The 14,236-nt window shown below is 44.5% G+C and overlaps 1 long non-coding RNA gene across 2 annotated transcripts in view; it reads right to left on the reverse strand.

The window, feature by feature from the left end:
- Positions 1-1,914: 1,914 nt before the first annotated feature.
- Positions 1,915-14,236, reverse strand: part of LOC123000133 (uncharacterized) — a 117,481-nt gene continuing 105,159 nt past the window's right edge. For both annotated transcript variants that reach the window (XR_008957127.1, XR_006407901.3), the window contains one exon: positions 1,915-8,496. This is a non-coding gene — a long non-coding RNA (uncharacterized LOC123000133). The remainder of the gene's footprint in view (positions 8,497-14,236) is intronic.

Below are 14,236 nucleotides of genomic sequence, written 5' to 3' on the forward strand. Positions count from 1 at the left end.
AGTTTCAGGTTACTTTACGGACTGTTAATGACGGGAACATTTGGAAAATTTCACAACTAATAAAAAAAATTATATCACACCTTCTTTTTCAGAAAATCTAAATTGTAACAGTTCTTAGTTTCCATGATGATTCCCTTTGTTTCCATTCTGGAACGCTGATTCTTTTAGAATGGTGGAGCTTCCAGATTAGATTCCAAATTAGAATAGTTAAGCTTCCAGTTCATTTTTAACAGGCATTCATGAGTTTTCCAACGGTCACAAGCAATCGAAAGGGATGGACAGAATTTTGCCAAGGCTCCCTTGCACTAGTTCCAGAATATGCGGGGACATCATAGAAAGGGGGTTCTCCTCGAAACTTGCTTAGATGACTATAGAAAACAGGTAAAATCATCCAGGCTCCCAGAATCCCTGTTCTCTCGAAACCAGTTCTCTCGAAGACCAGAGGAAGGTCATGGCAGGAATGATGTATTCCCCATTTTGCGCCAGCCAGGGAGGTATGCCAGCATTTTAACTGCGGGCTAGTGGGCAAAGAGGCAGAAGATAAATGCAGGACAGGTCAGAGTTAAGGATGTTCACATCAGGGGTGCCTGGGTGGCTCAGTCGTTAAGCGTCTGCCTTCGGCTCAGGGCGTGATCCCGGCGATCTGGGATCGAGCCCCACATCAGGCTCCTCTGATGGGAGCCTGCTTCTTCCCCTCCCACTCCCCCTGCTTGTGTTCCCTCTCTCACTGGCTGTCTCTCTCTGTCAAATAAATAAATAAAATCTCAAAAAAAAAAAAAAAAAAGGATGTTAACATCAATGGGGCAAGGGACAAGGTGCCCCAAGGCAGACAGATCAGACCTCTGGGTCCTGGCTTCTGGTCTCTGGCCACCTGGTCTGACGTGCAAAGAAAAACAGCAGAGATCTCTAGGTAGTGGTGAAATACAGGTCACCAGGATAGGCAAGGACTGAGACCATTTGTGGAGAGGGCGTTTCAACCTAATTTAAATTTGGATCCTACCTAGAGATGAGTGACCCTGGGACGGGGTCCAGCTTCTGGAAAAAGAGGCTGGAAGACACAAGCTGGGGTTCAGCTGCTCACATGTAATCCTGTGTTCACAGCTGCAGCCCAGCCTAGAGTAGGCAACCGTAAAAGATGGAGGGGAGAGGCTGAACTTGGAAGAGCTCCCCCAGACACATGGGACCTAGAAGTCAAGCAGCAAGACCGAGCCCAGACCTGTCATTAGGAGAAAAGCGTGAGTAATTTCTAAGTCAGGTTCCTTAACTCTCTGCTCCTTTTTATAGTTTTATTTTTCTTTCTCAGAGAACTCAGTCTGAGGTACTCCATTATTATTACTCGACTAATTACTCCAAGCGAGTATCTCCAGGCCTGTTCTTACATGCCTTCTTCAGTACTTCTTTCCAAGGCTGGTCTGTTTCTTTGCGTGCTTTATTCTCTGACTACAAACTAGACATTTGCTATGGGATGTTCCACCGTCTTTTTAAACTCAACACATCTGAAGCCAAATGCAACATCTTCCTTTTCCTCCTGTCCTATCGCCCTCCCTCCTTCCCTTCTCCCCAGCTCCTTTGTTCTGTCACCTGTATCTCCACTCTATCACCCAAGTTCAAAACCAGACAGCCAGCTTTTCTGCCATCTTCTTAAAAATGCAGAATCGCAAAGTTCACTCATTCGTTCAAATATTACATTGACTGCAAACCAGTGCCAAACGATGTTGTGGGTACTCTCTCTCCTCAGAAATATCTTTCTCTCTGTCCATTCCTTCCTATTTCCACCACCACGCCCTCGAGATATTCATAACTTATGTATTCACGTATGGCAACAGCTCCATATCAGGCCTCCATGACTCTGAGTTGACTCTGAGTTGACTCCTTCTTATCTCTTTACATCTTTATATACGTGTTTAACCTGTCATTTCATGTAGCTGCTGCATTATAACGGCCGACTGCTGGACTGCCTCCCTCTCTAGACTGCACGCTCTTTCAGGGCAGGCTCACCTGCCACTGTATCCCCAGAGCCTACGTTAGTATAATAGCAGCCAAGAAAACTTAACAGATTCTCAAAAACTCAGTGCCTCCCCATAACTGGTTGCATCAAACCTCCATAGCTCTGCTTTGCTTTCACAGTCCCTCATCATTTGGCCCACATTTGTCAGTTTCATCCTATTTTTCCCTATCTTGCCACCGAACAGGTGGCATTCCTCAGACTCTTCTGCATTCCTCAGACTCATTTCCTCCCAGCCTTCTGACACCCACGCTAATTCCCATCTTCACTCGCTCCTCTCCAGGGTCTATTGCCTGAAATGTCCCCCCCTCCTTCCCATTCGGAGGGCCGGGACTCTGCACCTGGCTGTGGAAGCTTTTCCGAACAAAGAGAGGGAGTGGGGGAAGAATGATTGCCAGTCCCCTCCTCATCTCCCCTGAGGAGTGTTCACTGGCCCCTCTATGCTCCCAGGGTCCATGAGAGGACATTCTCTTTCTGTGCTAAGATTTTGGCAAGCGAGTCCAAGTCATCACTGATGTGAATGGAGTCACATGGCAGAAAGTAAAAGCTGTCAGAGGCTACAAAGAGGGCCTTCGTTTAGCGGGCTCCTGCAACAGCAAGTCCAGCAGGATGGCTGGGGGAAGAGGGCAAGGAGGTTGACAGACTGTCAGATTTGCCAGAGGTTAAGGGAAAGGACACCAGCATTCATGTGCTTCCTGCTTCCTCCAGCTGACCTGCTCCGTGGGTAAAAATTGGGCATTTGGCAAACCTGGCTTCTTGTCTTCAATGGCCTTTCAATTTCCTCTGCATTGTTACTTGCTGAAAAATAAAAAGGCAGAAACAGCCTAGGGATAATACAACCAAAGCTTTTGAGGTGAGTGAAAGCAGAGGGTAGACCAGCATTCTAAACATCCTTTATACGTGGTCCAAGGGGGCAGTAGCCATGTGCTGAATGTCCATCCCATCTTGAATATCCCAACCCCTTACCGTAAACCACAAGTTCAATTTTGTTTAAAATTTTCATTATATGCCTCCTGGTGTGCCGAACCCTGTGGGAGATTCTTAGGTACACAGAGACTAGGAAGACATGGTTGCCAGGGTCCCGATTCCTTCAGCACCCCACAGCTCCACCCGTGAACTCAGCCACAGGAAGCTCCCTGCTGCCATGTTTGCCCCTCTGGTGTTTGCTGGAACCCACGTGCTCTCGGAGCTCACTTCAAGCCCGTTTCATAGAGATCTAGATTTTCTTAGGTACCACCTACCTCTGTAGACTTGATATTTTTGCATTTTTTCATTTCTTCCTTAATTCCCAAAGCTCTCTTTGACCTTGCACCCTTATTTTCCTTTCCTCCTGGCATCTCCCACACCCAGATCTGTCTACAAAAATTCCACGTCTGGTGATGACTGCACAACAATGCAAATATATTTAATGCCACCGAATTGTACACTTAAAAATAGTTAACATGGAGAGAGAAAGACAAATACAAGTATATTATCTCACTTACATGTGAAATCTAAGAAAAACCAAACTCAGAGAGAGAGCAGATTGGCAGTGCCAGATGCATGGAGTAGGCAATGAGCAAAACAGGCAAAGATGGTCAGGAGGCATAAACTTCCAATTACAAGATACGTAAGCTCTGGGATGTAATGTACAGTACGATGACTGCAGTTAAGCATGCTGGATTATGTATTTGAAGGTAGCTAAGGGAGTAGATCTTAAAAGTTCTCAACACATACACACAAATTTTGTAACTACGTATAATGGTGGATATTCACAAGACATTGTCATGATCATTTCACAATACATACGCTTATCAAATCATTATGTTGTATACCTAAAAAGACAATGTTATATGTCAAATTTATCTCAATTTAAATAAACAAATTTTTAAGTGTGCGGGAAAAAAATACTTAAAATGGTAAATTTTATTTATTTATTTATTTATTTTAGTTTTATAATTAAAAAAATAATCATCCCAGGTCCAGCCAGATCCCTCTGCCCCGGCCCTGGAAGCAGAGGTCACGTGGTGTGAAAGAACTCGGACTCCGGTAGAGGAAACCCATTTCACACATCCACTAATTCCGCGGACATCCACTGACCATCTGCCAACATGCTAAACAGCACGCGGGGACTAGGATTCAGAGAAGACCGTGAAAGACGTAGTAGCGTCTTCATAAAGCTTCTGCTCTAGTCCACATATGTTTTTGGTGAAGTGCAGAGAGGAGGAGGTGGGAAATGAGGATGGATGGGGAAGACAGAGGAATATTAAACAGAGACCTCAGGCAGGGCAGCTGGTCCTAGAACAGTGGGTCAGAAGGTCCCCCCCATCGTCTCTCAGGCTCCCCCCTGTCTTCTCCCATCAGCGGTGGATGATGCTGTCAGCCCTCAAGCATCAGCGACAAGGCGCCGCCCACACCTAAGAGGGACTGCTGAGTCCCAGGTCTCAGGTCTCAGGGCCAGAGGGAGCCAGCCCTCTCCTCTGGATGAGCAGTTTGCAAGCAGTCCTAAGATTCGCCATGCGGGTCAGCTGATGAGAGGCTAGAGGCTTGGGGCTCAGCACAGCACCAGAGTGTAGACACCCGCGCACCACACTGCTGCTTCGAGCTTCGGGTGGGAGGCAGGCCGTTAGGGTTTGGTAGGCGGGTGCATTCCCAGCAGCAGCAGTTGGACCCTGACTGGGCAACGGAATTCTAAAAAGCTTTGCCTTTTCCCATTTTGTGTTTAACTCTGGCTCCAAGAGACTCTTGTCACGGCTGTTTTCTGTAAACACATTCTAAGTCAGATGACTCACTTGTCCAGATGGAGGGCCGAGTGTGAAGTGTAAGAATACTATTAGCCTGTTTTGCCTGTTAACAACAAAGACTGTTTCCCCAGAAAAGTGCTGCTGGAAGTCAGCCTGCCCGGACGCAGCCACCCCTCCTACAACACTGCTCAGATCTGCGCTACAAGCCCAGCCCAGCTTCTCGGGTCCCCTCGCCCTCAGCGGCCTGCTAAGGAACCCTTGTCTGCGTTGGCTGGGAATGGCGAGGGCTCGGGCGTGCTCCCACAGAGGCAGGCCCAGCCCTGAACCTAAGCAGGGAGTCCCGGGGGCCCGAGAGACCCTGCCAGTATGGTCAGGGCACCAGGCCTGCAGAAACCTAGGGGTCTCCATTCTGTGTCATTAAAAACTGTGGTGCCAGAAGGAGCTGTAAAGATTATTTAGCTCTACTCCTTCATTCCGCAGACGAGGAATCTGAGAGCCGGAGGGAGGAGGGGACCTGTTTACAGGGAGACAACCTGTTCTGTAACGCAAGGCTCATTGCTTCACGATTCAAATTTTCATCTAGAGAAGTAGATCTGAAAAATGGAGTTTCTATCCAGGCCAACAGTTAAAGGTCTAATAATTCTTTTAAAACAAAACAGAAAGCCTTATAGTAAGATCTCTTTGGTTAGTTCTCTAAAATTGAAGCTGTGGAGAAATGATATTAAAAGCATTTTTCTGGTTTCAGAATATAGGCTGAAAATGATAGGTTCTTTTATAAGGATTGTATTAAAAAGCATTAAAAAACAAAATAAGGCTAATTCACCTGAGCCATCTGGAGACTGAGGGGTTTGCTCTTCGGGGGTGAAATGTGACCAGAACGTGAACTCACAGTCCAGGGACCGTGGACAGAAGTGGTGACGTTGCCTCCCTACCCCCTTCCCTGTGCATCTTCCTGCCATCTTCCCAGTAGAGCTTTGTCACTGTCATGACCCTGCACGCACGGTGGAGCTAAGCAGTTTTAGTTATGATTGTGTTTTTTGCTTCTTAGACTGTTTTCCCCCGAGTTGACTCTTTTTTCTCCTTCTTTGGGCATTGAGATCACAGACTGAGTCTTTCCACACCCTGAAACAGCTCTGTAAAATGCCCCTCAATTCAGTTTTCCACGTGGATAAATCAGTCAGTTAACCTACCAATTCCATTTTCCCCCTAGAAGCATCCCTTGGGGAGCATTTTAGATCCGACTTTGTAATGATTTAAATTCCTCCCAGAAAAGAAAGGTGAGGACCTATTATCCTCTCTTCTGGGCCTTGCATCAGAAGCCTACTTTTTGGAAAAGCAATGGCATGATGTTTGAGTTCTAGGGATACTTCTTCTCCGGTCTTCTAGAAAAATAATGTTGGAAGAAGCAAAGGTTCTCTAGTGACCTAGAGTTCATTTGGCCTAAGACCCTGTGAAGTCCCCTGACATCTGTGCCCACACGGTTGGAAAGGAGAGTGTGAGGACTTCGCGTCTAAAGGAATCCTGTCGTCTGTGTGCTGTCACCAAGGGCACATCTCTGAGCCTCCAGTCCTCGGTCTGTGCGAGGGAGGCCATAACACCCTTCCAAACACCTATAAGATAATAAAATGTCAAATCACCTACCAGAGAGACAGATACACAACTGATACTGAGTTGAAAAGCATGAACTCGTGCCTCCTGATTCAGCTTTCTGGCAACACAGGCCTAAGGTGCCTTAACATTCACACGGCCCTCTTAAGAATACGGATTCAGATCCCTCACATAGATGCAATGTGCCCACTTTCTGACACCTCACCTTCTAAGAACTATCCAGTGGCAAGCACAATGGTTTTGGGGGATGTGAATGCCAGGGTTAGTGGTGGTTCTGCCGAAGCTTTATCTACAGGAAGTCCAAACAGTCATGATTGTTTCTTTGAGAGCCATTGATCCAAGAACATACACCTGAATGGAAGAGAAAAACCCTTATCCGATCTCCTTTATCATCAATAGCTATCAATATGAAAAGCCACCCATGGGATTTAATGTGCAAAGCCAAACAAGAGGCCAACATTCCCTTTAATCAGCTTGTCATCTACTACTTCCATCTTTAAGACATGTCATGGAGGCCCAAGCTGAAAGGGACTGTGTCCCTTAAATTTCCTCTGACCCTCAAAACCTCTTTCTGTGTCTGAGTCTCAAATGGAAAATTTCTGGTTCTGAAGCTGGAAGTTTTCACATGGAATGAGGCTCTAATTCCCAAACTAGCCTTCTTGAGCTGGGAACATGTGATGTGTTCTGCTTACATTATTTTCGGAGCCATTTTGCTCCAACCACAGAAACAAGCCAGAGACAAGACAAGCCCAGCCTTCCCGCTCTGTGTTTGGTCAGGGAACTGGTCATGCTGCTCCTGGTTAGAAGGAGTTTGACAGAAAGTCAAACCAATTCACTCAACACCATAAGAAACTGTCTTAAATGGAACTTAGAAAAGCCTTCCTAAAATCTATTATGTCGAAATAATTAATGCAGCAATGATTTTTAACACAGAAGGTCACCAAACCTCTTGGCCCTCTATAAAAGTAGTGACCACAAAAAAAAAAAAAAATTATTGTGGGTCTCCACCTACTTCAAGGGGAGAATTTAGATACGAGATTTTTTTTTTCTATCAGCCTGGACTCTAGCATTCTTTTGTTAACATAGTTGTAAAAGGAAATTAAACCAAATGCAGAATTCTAAAGAGCATTCCATATGGCAGGCAATCAGACGCAGAGAACGATGAAAGGATAATGAACTTGAATCCAAGCCCTGCTTGGCCATTTCCCAGCTCTGTAACCTTGGGCAAGTATTTCAACATCTCTGGGCTTCAGCCTCTTTGCCTGTGAACTAATAACATCTTCCCAACACAAACTTGTCTTAAAGATGCAACCACCAGATCCTGGAAGTGAAAGCAATTTGTAAGATGTAAAAAAGCTCAATCCGAATTTAAGTATTATTACCTTATTAAATGAGTCCAACACAAATGTATCCCTTACTTGGAATACAACCTATTTTCTGTTTGAAATGGCAAAAGCGGAGAAGACAAACATTTAGATGGATGATTATCCCTGTTTCGAGGCTCCTCGGGCCATACCACGGCATCGAGATGCTATTCACCGAAGCCCTGTGCAACCAGCACCCCGGCCCATACCAGCAAGAGCTTGGGATCTACCTGGAAAGTCAGCCGATCTCACTGGACCCTACAGTGCGTTCCCTTCTAATCCAGCACTAGCATATTACACAACTTCAGCCAAACTTACTTCTCCGTCCTCCTGCACAGAGAGGGGCCGTGCCTTTGTAAATGTTTTACACCCTATGCCACACCTGGTATATGGTGACTGCTCTTTATGCTTTATATTTGTGCTTTCGTGATGGCTAGGCCATTTTTCTCTCACCCGGTTCTGTTTCCCGATTTGTAAGTGAACACTCAAGAGTTATGTTTTTGTCTGTCTCTCAGCCTTTGGTTCTCCCCATCGCTTTGTCTCTGCTTCTTAGTCGGTCTCTCTGCATCTGTCTGTCTTTCTCTCATGTAAACTCATTCACAGACACAGGCACACACTCGTACACACGCACACACCTGTTGATCCAATCCTTCAGTGTCCTCCTCTTGACTCTATGTTTTCCATGTCAAGTTTCGACTTAACATCTGCTGAGCCCCGATTTACCATATGATATTCTTCAGTTCTTCCCAGGCACGTTTCGACTGAAGGCTCTGGGTTATTTTGATTGTTGTGTTATCTGCACACAGATACCACAAAAGAAATTACTCACTCCTGGAAAGAGATGCCAAAACCCTAATTTAAAAACATCAAATGAGCAACTCCCAAAGCATCATTTCTCCTCCAAACCCAGAACATTTTAATTACCTTGAAATAAACAAAGAGCCTTGCAAGGCTAACTCATATTATTTATTCAAAATTCTCCCTCTCCTGTATGCTAAGGATTTCCTCCTGCCTCCAGTTCTTCACGACTTGAGCCTCTGTTTACCCTACCACCCATGTGGTAAAGAACCTGTTAAAAAGGGGAAGTAAACTTTGCACTCATTACTAGACCTAAATTGCCATGAGGGCTAATGTGAGCCCAGAAATAAGCAATGACCCATCTCTTTCTTTAATTGTGCATTGGCTGGGCCAAAATGGTCAGGCTTCCTGCTTAAACTACGTATTTAGTTGTGATAAGGAGTGAAGAAAAGCAAACAGCTTGAAGGACTAAAGCCATACTCTTTCTACCAAGCAATTTTTGCAGTTGGTGTTGCAGTCTGACAAGCAAAACGCATCTCCCTGGCCGGAGGAGGCAGATAACAACACAGGCACGGGGGGCCTGTAAACATTTCATCTGCAGCCGTGATTAAGGAAGACCTGTAGTTGGAGTGGTTCCCAAACAGGCATCCAGCTTAACTCTAAACTACTGGCTGCAAACAAAAGACTTTCACCTCCTTCAAGGAGTGATGAGACAGTCGGGTGCCTGCTGAGCGCTGCAGCTCAGAAGCCAGGGAACACGGGAAACTGCCTAGCGAATGGTGACCAGTCAGACGCGGAAAAGCAAGGACATCATCCTCTATGCCACCCACAGTCCTCTCTAACGGGCCAGTGCCCTGAGAGCCAATACACCTTTCCCAACCCAATTCAACTGGCCTGGCTCAGGGGACAAGCAGGAATTTGGGCCCTTCACATTTTCAGCAATGAATAAGCAGCTGTTTAAAATCTCACTTCTAAAGACAAAACTATTTCAACTGAAAGGTGAATATCTTCAATTTTGAAAAATTCAAGTTATCTCTCAATATTTCTCCCTTGCTCTTCTTCTTATTCTCTCTTTCTGGAATTCTTCAGGTATTTGGGCGGGGGGCAGGCGGGGTGCTTTCCTCCACATCTTTCAAGTTTTCATATTGTAAGTCTCTTTGTCTGCCTTCCAGGTCATTTCTTCAGTTGTATCTTCTAACTCTTAACTTGCTCTTCAGCCACCGTCTACCAGAACTGGGACAAGGCTGAAGCAAGCATGGTGCCTAGGGCACACAGTTTAAGGAGGCGCTCACTCTCTGGCTTGTGCAAGTTCAAGGTCTGCATCTGACAGTGAGTGCCTCCTTAAATGGGGAGCAGTGCTGCCTCACCCCATACCCACTTCCTCCCTTTCCTCATCCCAGTCTTGGCCCAGATATCTAGTTTATGGCTTTCCTTATCAGCTACAATGTGGATTTCAATGAGTACACTTTCCATTTTCAAGGTTTCTAGATTAATCATTTTTTTTTAAAGATTTTATTTTATTTATTTATTCGACAGAGAGAGAGACAGCCAGCGAGAGAGGGAACACAAGCAGGGGGAGTGGGAGAGGAAGAAGCAGGCTCATAGCGGAAGAGCCCGATGTGGGGCTCGATCCCGTAACGCTGGGATTACGCCCTGAGCCGAAGGCAGACGTTTAACCACTGTGCCCCCCAGGCGCCCCTAGATTAATCATTTTAATACCTTACTGTTCTTGATTAATACTCCCTTGTTCTCATTCCCTCCTCGACTTACTTGATGATTCCAAAGTACTTATTTTAACATTTTTTTATATCACGCCGCTAGGTTTGGTTCCCTGTGAGTGGGATCTATAGATTATACAGAACTCTCTTTCCCCATGTGTAGAGTGTACATAGACTGCTGGGTCTAACGCTCCTCGTGACAGAAATTTTTCTTGTGTATCTTGCAATTTTTGTTTGGACGCTTATCCTGCTTTGGAGTTTTTCCTGGTGGACTCCCCTACCGGTGCAGTGGTTTTAGAGTTGGTTTCCTTACCCTGGCACTCCAGGTGTGCTTCACCGAGCCAAGATGTATTTACCTTATCCCCAGCCACGGCTGGTAGTACCACGCTGAGGGCTACGGTTAGACGCAGCAGGGCCTGGTTCTCACCCAGATGTCTATTCTCAGGCAAGCAGGATCAAGCGGTAGTTAATAGAACTTTTTCACATCCGCTGACTTACATGAGCTGTAAACACTGATTTCAACTTTTTCTGGGAAGCCTAGCTCAGATGTTCTGCCTTTTGTTGGACAAGCAAAGTCTTCCTCAAATGATCTTTGAAGGTCAGCCTCCACTGTCTGTATGAAATATCTGTTTCTTATGAGCCAGTTGCCTTCAGCCTCTGTTCCCCCACTAGGTTTCTGTTCATTCCAAATCATTGGATCTTATCCTTTTATATTTTAATGTGACTGTGTTTATCAAAAATAAAAATAAACAAACATAAACTATTGTTTTTCTTTCTCTTTTTAAAAATGAGAAACAGGGTAACGTAGGTGAGAGAGCAGAAAGATCAACATGAGGAAAACCATAATTTATCACGAGTGCTAACCGGTCATTGTAGGAGTGACTGAAGCCCAATCAAGTGTTTCTCGTACAGCGACAGTCACAAACATGGAGGCAGCTCCATTTAGACTCAGAGGGTAGAAACATGAGTTTTTATCATTCTATTCCATTAACAGCCAGGATTATGTATGTGCTCATATTAGCATCTTGAGGAGAAATCTAAATGCAAATGTTAGTATGCAGATTTTATCACAGGGAAAAATCTAAATTTTAGCTGGAAAGTTCTAGACTAATTTTGGTCTTAGAAATAAAGTCCTGACTTCTTTCTGGAAGCCTGATGTAAGCCTTGTGATTCTAAGTTTGGGCTTTCAACAGGGATAGGACCCACCTGTTCTCCCTTTCCATCACCACGCCCTATGTAATTTATAGTTGTTTTCACTTTTCCCTCTGATTTGCTGGCTGTGAGACTGGAGTATATTGGCCCATAGAGCTGAGTCATGTTTGGCATGTAATTTCGTCAGGACCACAGTGTACCTATATCAATTCCCTGCTTTTGATACTAGTTATCAATTTTCTCATGAAAACTGTCATTAAAGTAACTTATCTAACAACACATGTACAGGCTCTACAAGCTGAAATTTATAAAATTCTGACGAAAGAAATCAGAGATCTAAATAAATGGAAAGATATACTGCAATCATGGATTGGGAGACTCAATGTAGTAAAGAGATCAGTTCTCCCAAAATTATTTTATAGGTTTAATGCAATTCCTATCAAAATCCCAGCAAGATTTTTTTGTACTCATAGCAAAACTTATTCTAAAATTTATATGGGAAAGAAAAAAAAATTTCAGAATGGCTAAACCAATCCTGAAAAAAAATGTAAGAAATCATTGTACCTGATTTAAAAGCTATAGAGCTATAGTAATCTTGAATAGTTACATAGCTTAAGAATAGCTGTGTGCACGGGGTGCCTCGGTGGCACAGTGGTTAAGCGTCTGCCTTCGGCTTGGGGCGTGATCCCGGCGTTATAGGATCGAGCCCCACATCAGTCTCCTCCGCTATGAGCCTGCTTTTTCCTCTCCCACTCCCCTGCTTGTGTTCCCTCTCTCGCTGGCTGTCTCTGTCTCTGTCGAATAAATAAATAAATAAAATAAAATCTTTAAAAAAAAAAAAAAAAGAATAGCTGTGTGCTATTGGCAAATTAACAGAAATGTAGATCAATTGAATAATATAGAGAACCAAGAAATTTGGTTGATTTTCTTTCCAATGATTTCCAAAGGTTAACTTTTTTACAATGGTACAAAAGCAGGTCAAGGGGCACCTGGGTGGCTCAGCAGTTAAGCGTCTGCCTTCGGCTCAGGTCACGATCCCAGGGTTCTGGGATTGAGCCCCGCATCGGGCTCCCTGCTTGGCGGGAAGCCTGCTTCTCCCTCTCCCACTCCCCCAGCTTGTGTTCCCTCTCTTGCTATCTCCCTCTGTCAAATAAATAAATGAAATCTTTAAAAAAAAAAAATCTTAAAAAAAAAATCTTAAAAAAAAAAAGGTCAATGAAGGCTGGATAAGTTGTTCCAACGAACCGTTGGGACCCACGTAAGCTAAAAATGAACCTTACACAAAAATTGATTCAAAATGGATCATAGATTTAAATGAAAAACATAAAACTATAAGCCTCTTTTGAGGAAAATCATAAAATCTTCGAAAGCTGGGACTAGGTAAAGAGTTCCAACATATAACAACAAAAACACAATACATAAAAGAAAAATTCATAAATTGGACATCAAAATTAAATCATTTGTACTGTAAAAGATTCTGTTAAGAGGATAAGAAGACAAGCTAAAGACTGAGGGAAATGTTTACAAACCATATATCCATCAAAGAGCTAGTTTCTAGAACAAACTCGGTACATACAAACAATGGAATACTATTTAACAATAAAAAGGAAGGCACTCCTGATTCACAGCTTGGATGGACCTCAAAGGGATACGTACTGCATGATTCAACTAGCTTAACATTCTTGAAATGACAAAATTATAGAAATAGAAAACAGATCAGTGGTTGCCATGGGGGTAGTGGGGACACGGACATGGGGACACAGACAGGAGTCGGGGGGGATGCAAATACAAAAAGGGAGCAAGCAGTCCTTCTATGGACATGGTGAAGATCACACAAATCTCTCTGCGATAAAATTTCAAAGAGCTGCACATGCACACACATATAAAGGAACGCAGATTTTTAAAAACACAGTAAAAACGGCGTAAGTCGCGGCTAGTTAGCAGTCAGGCACCTATGTCATTGTCCCGCTGTGGGCGTTGTGCTGCAGCTATAGACGATGCGGCCATTAGGGAGGGCTGAGCGAAGGGTGCGCCAGACTTGATTTGTTTGCAGCTTTTGAGTCAAAATTAAAGTTCAAAAAAATTGGTGGCTTAAAACAACAATCACTATTTCTAGCTCACCATTCTTAGGAGCTGGCAATTCAGGCTGGGATCCCCTGAGCAGTTCCTCAGCCAGCCTCAGCTCCAATTATTCACGCCTGGCAGTTAGCTGCCAGGCGGCTAGGTATCTCTGTGTCTGGGCTGTAGCAGGCTGGGGCCACCCTGCCACTCATTTCTCCTACTCAGCAGGCCAGCCTCGACTGGCTTACAGGGTGGTGGGACAGGGTTCCAAAAAGCAGCAAGAGAATAATGCGCAAACTCTTTACAAGTCTCTGTTTGCGTCAGGTTGCTACAGTCCCATTCTGCAAAGCAAATCCAACCCAGATTCCAAGGGTGGGGGAACCACCTCCAGCCACAGTGGGAGGAGAGGCAAACCGTTGTGGCTATTGTTTTTTGAACTTACTTTATACTTTGAAGTATCAGAGAGAGAAAGTGACTCAGAAGGTCAAGACTTCCTTTCTCCAATTTGCCATAGACCACTTCTCATACTTTTTCCATCCTCAAGAATAGAAATATTTTCTCAAAGCATCCTCAAGATGGAGCAGAAAATTTCCCAACCTCAGAGACTTATTCCATAGATTCAAAAGGTCCCAGACTACAACTACCTAGGTCAGACCTAATCAAAGGGAAGCCAAGGTGGAAAAGTGATGAAAAGCTCCTTGAAGGATGGGACTGAGTCCGACATTTCTTGGCACTTCTCGCGGGCCTTAGATTGACAGTGGTTGCTCCTTCGATGTGGTTATGAAAACTGAGAAGCACCACCACAGT

This window comes from Ursus arctos, unplaced genomic scaffold (genome assembly GCF_023065955.2).
Source record: "Ursus arctos isolate Adak ecotype North America unplaced genomic scaffold, UrsArc2.0 scaffold_36, whole genome shotgun sequence".
Taxonomy (NCBI): Eukaryota; Metazoa; Chordata; class Mammalia; order Carnivora; family Ursidae; genus Ursus; species Ursus arctos.